The sequence below is a fragment of the Falco punctatus genome (assembly GCF_963210335.1).
Source record: "Falco punctatus genome assembly, chromosome: 11".
NCBI lineage: Eukaryota > Metazoa > Chordata > Aves > Falconiformes > Falconidae > Falco > Falco punctatus.
In genome coordinates, this window is record NC_137591.1 from 17,182,864 (window position 1) to 17,190,625 (window position 7,762).

Consider the following 7,762-nt stretch of genomic DNA (forward strand, 5'->3'; position numbering starts at 1 on the left):
AACCTGGTCTGCGACTGGTCTGAATAGCCTGCCTGGTCTGAATACCCTTGTAGATACAGAGTTTCATTTCTCCACTTGGTTTCATACTTACTACGCAAGTCAGCTTATGAGTTCCAGTGTTTTTCTTTTTTCTCCCTCTTGCTTTCTTAGCCCATCACCCCTCTAACATCCCACTCTGCTCAGAACTTGCCAAGCTGCACCTAGAATGCTGTGGTCAGTTCCAGTCCCCACAATTCAAAAAAGATGTGGACAGACAGCAGAGGGTGAAAAGGAGTGTCATGAAGATGATCAAGGGGTTGGAGAACTTGCCCTATGAGGAAAGACTGAAGGAGTTAGGTCTTCCTGGAGAAAAGAAGGCTCAGAAGGGACCTTATCACAGTATTCCAATACTTGAAGGGTGGCTTTGAGAACAGAGGCTCTCTCTTCACAAGAAGCCACATCGAGAAGACAAGGGGCAACAGGTACAAGTTGCACTAGGAAAGGTTTCATCTTCATACAAGAAAGAAATTTTTTAGAGTGAGAAGAATCAGTCATTTGAACAACCTCCCCAGGGACATGGTAGAGTCCCTGTCACTGCAGGTTTTCTATATGGAACTGGACGGTTAATTTCATCTAGCTCCCTTTTCCACAAAAGTTAGACTAGGTGATCTTTTGAGGTCCCTTCTAGCCTGGGCTGTTCTATGATTCTATGGTTTTCCTGCATACACCGACATATCTATGCAAATGTTGAATAATCATCTGAAGTTTTCTTCTCTGTCTTTATATCTGCAACATAACATCAGATTTTGCCCTTTGTTCTACTTTAACTTTTACATTTTAATAGCAGCAATTTAAAAATATTTTTAATGGATTTTCTCTACCTTTCCTTTCCTATTCTTATACTTTTCACAGGTTCTGCTTTTGCTTTACCTAGGTTTCCCATTTTTTGTGGGTTTCTGTATTTCTAATGAACTTTACTACTGGATGTGTTTTCAGATCTAAAATTCCATTTTCCCAAGCAATAATAAATGTCATAACTGCAGTTCATATCAAGGCCAGGATAGCTGTCACATTTTAGAGAAGAGAGGCTCCTTTTGAGAAATTTGTCAGAAATCAAAGCATTATTTGCTGGTATCAGTTCTCTCTAGTAGTTTTTAGGTCACTGAATGTCCATTTATTCAGAAATATTTCCTTTTGTTTGCTTCTGATGTGTCTTTCCCTGAAGTATTTCTGCTGCATACAGATTGTTTGGTAGGAACTACATCATACAATCAGAACAAATGGGTTGCAGCACTGTTCCTGGAACTATTTCCTACAGTTCCGTAAACATATGACAGACCTGACATAGCCAATCTCCATGATCCAAGACAACTCATTCATTACTCTGAAGACACCCAATCCTACCCGGCTAGCGAGTGGCGCCGCAGGAGTCTATTGTGTGGCGACACTGACATCTCGTGGGCTCCAGCAACACCGCCAGTTTCCCCAAATGCTCCAAAAATCTGTTTAGATCAAAGCATCCTCTCTGGGATGCTCTGACCTCATATAAATGCATATTTTGAAGTACAATCAAATATGAATAGTCCAAGATTTAATTTAGTACTTAAGGCTGGCTCTTACTAAACGAGCATGAGGAAGATTTATTTGAATTAGGAGCTTCAGTTTACTGAGATCTGCCTAATTCAATAAAAACTCTGAAGCACTCAGTTCAAATAACACAGGACTCGGCACTCCCCCAAACATTTCTGCAGCAGGCACATAAAATCTGCTCTTTCATGCTTCCTGAGAAGCAAGTGCAAAATGACAGGGTAAGACTCTTTACCTGATTTCAATGATTATGTTTACACTAACAGTATGTATGCTCAAAAGCTATGTGGGCTGCGGTCCCAGTCACTGACACAACTGCCACATGCCAGTTCAGGCTAGCTAGAAAAGGTGCAATAGTTAAAGTCAAACCCATATAAGCTTTGCTCCTCAGTATGGTCTTCCCAATGCTCTTAAAAAAAAATTCAGCTTCCAGCTTCCTACACAGACCTCATGGTGTTCTATGGAGAAGAAAAGCTTAATTATTCCTATGCCACTTCTGGAGAAACTGTAGTACCATGTGATAAAGTGACTTTCTCAGTCATTAGCAGAGAAGTAGTAGAGCTGCAAGTATACCTCCAGTCATTAAACTATCATTACACAATAAAAGGAAGAACCCCCAAAACTTTAATTTTTATTTTCATAGGAGCCAGTTATGACCTATAGAATTTTCCATACAGTCAAGTTGTAAGATAGACAGCTGGGGTGTGGAACCAAATTATTATACTGCCTGGGTATCAAACTAGCCCACTAAGGCTCCAGGAAGGATGATACTGAAAGGACAATAACCCAAAAACAACACATGATTTACCTAGTCCAGTTCCCTGAAATTTCAGGACTTTGGGCTATTGAATGTTTTGCCAATTGCTGCATGCAGTCCTAATACAACTCCAGTTTAAGTGTTTAGGGGAAGCACAGCAACAGCTGCTGCAAGGATCAATGGAAGAGTGCACTAATGTGAAAAGGAACATTAATTCTGACTCAGCTGTAGTTTCTGAGCGGAAGTGTGCTGTTGAGAACAGCTGCTTTCTGGTTTGGTCACATCCAGTACCCAGATTTTTCATGAAAGCCTGATTGTACACAGGCCAGGCAGCTGGTACTACTGATTTTATAATCTTTGCCTAGTTATTATCAAGCTAAGCTCACAGTTGTTAATGTTGCCACAGAAGCCATAGACTCACACACAAACAAATGCCCTTACCTATTTTAGTAAAACAAGCCTTGACTATTAAATAGAGGTAAAGTTTAATAATGTTTGTTTAAAATGTCACATTCTGCTCCTTTTAAATGTCTTTTCACTACATTGATAAATGGCAAATCAAATTTACCTTCAGATTTTCATGCACATTTATTTTGAAAATCTGGTTCCAGGATTACTACTGTTCTTCAAAGTATTAGCTGGAGTTCTGCAGAATTGTGACTGGTAATACATTGCCAGAACTCTTAATTTCCCACTCTTTAAATGCATTAAAAGATGAAATACATAAAAATTCTAAAACATCTGTTTTATGCAAATATATGCTCAAGTTACATAATCACAAGTGAGAAAGAGAATACTGTATATACACTCAGTGACACACGATGTGACCCATATAACTCAATGTATTATAGAAGTAAATATGTATTAATTTCAACATGGGTACTACATTATTGGGATCACACATGCTACCAAAATGTATTTCATTTATTTTACCATGTTTTCACAGTGATGTAAGGCATTATGGAGGCATTTCTAGGCTGTCTTTGTTAAAGCTTTGACGCCAAAGCCTTTGGTTTAAACACTACCTTCCTGTATAGTCAGAAAGCAGTACTGAGAGTCAGCTTCAAAGCATTTAAGTTACAAGCTACTATTCTTTATATTAAAATATTTTATTTTCTTAATTACACTATAAAGAAAAATATTTTTTTCTTAATTATACTGTAAACCTTTATATTAATACAATTTTTGTAGTTGGTTGGTTGGTTTGGGTCTTTTTTTGGTAAGTGTAAGTGTTTAAGGATATCGTCCAAGACTTGTAAGCATCAGCAAAAGAATACTGGAAGTACTCCCAATAGACACACTAGGTATTGGTAATTGGTATTCAAAGGATTGCTTTAAAATTCAAATATTTTAGAAAAATCATACATTCCTTAAAATTAAAGCAGACCTTAATGACATAGTCAACAAACAAAATAAAAATTGACATTACCTACCAAGCTGTTCTGAACCATACTAAACCGTACTAAATCTACAATGTTTCTGCAAAGTGACCTTGAAAATGCTCAAGATTCCACACTTTTTTAATGCTTTTGATTTTCATCAAGCTTTTCGAAAGTCTAACAACAAGAAATAAAACCTTAAGATTAATTTATTCACATGTAAGCCTCACACAGAAGCAAAGTTAGTACAGAGTAACAGTGACTGTGCTGTAGCATTTAATTACGCAACCTACAGATCGTAAGCTTCTTGCCCTATTTTAGTGTATTCAAAAGTAATACTTCATTGCAAAACTTTACAGCTACATGATCAAGATTTAGATAGACAAGTGTAATAGCTAGGGAGATATAAAGGGCTAGAACTAAAGCAATTCTAACCTTTGGACATATTTGTCTCCCAGTTCAGGAAATCTTAATTAGAACTCCTCAAAGACTTCACTGAAATTATTACCAAGTAAGAGTATTCAAGTTCTCTATAATTCTACCTCTGATCATATGCGGGGAAGTTCCAGGGTCTGTTTATGTCCAACAGTACAATGCTGCAAAATGTTATTTCTTCTTTTGGGGCATGTTATAAGAAAGCTGAAGATAGGCAAAGTGCGGTGTTCACCATACCTGCTGGTGCATTGGTCATGCACCTTCTTCTTAGTAGTCAGAGATGAGAGAACATGACATGCTTCAATTTCTTTTTCAGCCTGAGATGATTCTGTAGATTCTCTTGTGGTTTATACTTCGGTAGTTTTACAAATGATAATCCCTACACTTCTGAAGGATGATACTGTTCCTCCAGCACAGGTGGCAGAAGTGAACATGCTGACTCCTCAGCTGTTTGCAGCTGATTTTATCAGAATGAGCTACAGTACCTCTACACACTGCGCATTCTTTGAATATACCTTCAGAGCTCTCTAGGTCAGTATCTAGTTTGTAACTAAGTCCACATTCTAAGTATGGCTGTCCTTACCTGAGCCAGATGTATCTGTTTATCCTGAACCCAAATCCCTGACATTATTTTTTAGCTCTCTGTGTGTGTATCTGTCTGTCTGTCTATCTATCTATCTATCTATCTATCTATCTACCTACCTACCTACCTACCTATCTATCTATCTATCTATCTATCTATCTACCTATCTATCTATCTATCTATCTATCTATCTATCTATCTATCTATCTATCTATCAGCTGTAAAGAGGAACCACATTTCCTACTGGAACCAGGTATTGAAGCTTCCAATAAAGACAGCGCAGACAGCCAGCATGTGGTAATCTCTCAAAATGACAACAGGAATCTCCAAGATTCAGCTGTTAATTCCTTCCATGATGTCAAAAAGATTTCCAGAGTTTCTCCTGAACAGTATGTTACAGGCCTACAGGGTGCGGAGAAAGCATGTCAAGAAAGGGAGTAACTCGGTAGTTTTAAGAGTAGAAGAATACTGAGGAACTCAGGAAGCATGAAGTTTCAGGCTGTATTCTCATAACTGAATTTATTTTTACATTGCAGGATAAAACAGGGGGGAAAATTATCCAGACTAGGTTTTTATATGAAATATATAAACATGAATGTCCTGATTTTGGCTGGGATAGAGTTAATTTTCTTCCAAGTAGCTGGTATAATGCTGTAATTTGTATTTTGGATGAGAATAACATGATCTTTTTAGTTGTTGCTACATAGTGTTTATACAAAGTCAAGGACCTTTCAGCTTCTTGTGCTCTGCCAGCAAGAAGGCTGGAGGGGCCCAAGAAGTTGGGAGGGGACACCACCAGGACAGCTGGCCCAGACTGGCCACAGGGATATTCCATACCATATGATGTCATGCTCAGTACATAAACTGGGGGAAAAGCTGGTCGGGGGCTGCTGTTTGGCAACTGGCTGGGCATCAGTCAGTGAGTGGTGAGCAATTGCATAGTGCGTCACTTGTTCTGTATATTCTAATTCTTTTATCATTATTATTTTCTTCCTTTTCTGTCCCATTATGCTGCCTTTATCTCAACAAATTTTCTCTTTTACTCTTCCAGTTCTCTCCCTCATCCTGCTGTGGGCGGAGTAAGCAAGCAGCTGTGTGGTGCTTAGTTGCCAGTTGAGATTAAACCATGACAATGGACTAGAACAGATTTTCCTCTTAGATATGTGTGATAATCATTAGCCATTAGTGATCATTAGTTATTTTCTCCCTCTCACTCACATGCCAACTGCTTAAACATTCAAGAAAAGAGGAAGGATGTTAAAAGTGAGAACTGAAAAAACACATCCAGTGCCCCACAAATGCCAAACAGCCCATCTGCTAAAGGTGGAAGTACTGTCTACTTAAGGCATTTTCCTAAGCAGTACTGTTCTGTTTAGGGCTCTTTAGGAAACCAGCAATTAAAAGTAGGTATTCCAAATCCTACAAAAACACTTTAACCCATGAGGGTTTGAAGGATGGGAGTCTTCTTCCTCTTCCATCCTGGTTATGCTAGAAAGGAGAAGTATCTAACCATTTTATGAAGGAAAAAGTGGAGTGTCAAGGCTGTCAGTCAACACACCACAGAAAGGAACACTTTCTTCTCTGGCAGGTGAGGGTCACGTGTCACAGGCAGCAACAGGGTACAAGCTTCAGGGAAGAACTAGCAGTATGTTGTTTCGAGAAGAGCTAGACCTAATTGGTTGTTCTCAAGTCCAGCCTGAACATACCACTCTTACAAGGCATTATTAGAGCACACCTCACCTGAGGTGGTGCTTCTGCCTCACGGCTGCTCTCAGTTGTTTGGCATCTCTGTCTTTTTGTGGAACTCCAACAAAAGGAACTGTTAACACTTAGCATCAATGAAAGCTATTAAGCAAAATAATTGCATCTGCATTTCAAAATTTAAAATCTTTGATATTGCTTTCTTTTCACGTATCCTACACTGACATCAAAAGAAAGCGTAATCAGCTCTCATATGACCTGAGCATTATAAAATAGAGCCATGAGACCTTTCTCTACAAATAAAACCTATTTTAACAAGCGGAAACAAACTCACCATATAGTTTTTGTATATAGATACTTACATGCATGTGTAAGTGAGATAATAAAAGCTGAAAAAGGTAAAACGTATTCAAGCAAAGTAAACAAGTACACACAACAGCTTTCAGGCCCTGTCCTTATCAGTACCAAAGGTACAATGGGAACTTTACACTGCCCGGGCTTTGTTTTGGTTTAATTCCTGGAATCTGACTGTCATGTAAGCAAGGTTTCCTTGATTGTTACAGTTGCTTCCTTTCTCTGGAATTCACTTGTCATAATGCTCTAGAATTTCCTCTGACTTCATCAAATTTAGCCAAACATTACTATTTGGAATATGAGGTAAGTAACTAAATGACCAGGATCATATTCAATCTGGGAATATTAGTTTGTTGCCAATGATGCCACATTGTACATGTTTTCTGGCTGCTAGCCCATGGCAGAGGTCCTTTGTTGTCTTCCTGGGCATTTGAAAACCATGATGAAAGATGTTAAAATAATGGAAATTGATTTCTGCTTCTAATTTGCTTGATTGCTGGCACTAACTTATGCTAGTAAAGGTATTTTCAAATACTCCCTTTGTGACGCTTTGGTGCTGTTCATAGCTGCATCTCAGTATACGTTTATCTAAACAAGCTCTTTTAATAGCCTTTTTCTGAACGCCTTCTTAAAAATTCTTTCCCAGCTTATATTTTCACGGCCTATCCAAAAGCAATTTTTCACGAAGACAAGATTTGACTTACAAAAGCTCTGGACTCGCACAGCGGGAGCGGGGGGGGGGGGGGGGGGAACCTGTCCCCTCAGGGCCGGGCCGGGCCGCAGTGCCCCGGGGTGGCGGGGGTTCCACCGTGGGGCGGCGGACAAACGTGCCCCGAGCGGGCCGCCACCGCCCACACGCGGGGCCTCTGCCCCTCCCGCCCGCTAGCTCGTTTGTACGGTAAAGGCCGCGACCGGCTGCGGGGAGCCTCACCTCCCCCCCAGCGGGCTGCGGCTCGCTCCGGAGCCAGCCCCAGCCCCGGCCGCAGC

General features: G+C 39.8%; 1 protein-coding gene across 1 annotated transcript in view; it reads right to left on the reverse strand.

The window, feature by feature from the left end:
* Positions 1–7,746, reverse strand: part of ODF2L (outer dense fiber of sperm tails 2 like) — a 55,599-nt gene extending 47,853 nt beyond the window's left edge. The window contains exons 1-2 of the mRNA XM_080406654.1: positions 4,852–7,746; positions 4,375–4,819 (exon numbers count right to left, since the gene is read on the reverse strand). The gene's annotated coding sequence lies outside the window, so the exon portion shown is untranslated. The remainder of the gene's footprint in view (positions 1–4,374; positions 4,820–4,851) is intronic.
* Between the last annotated feature and the right edge of the window lie 16 nt (positions 7,747–7,762).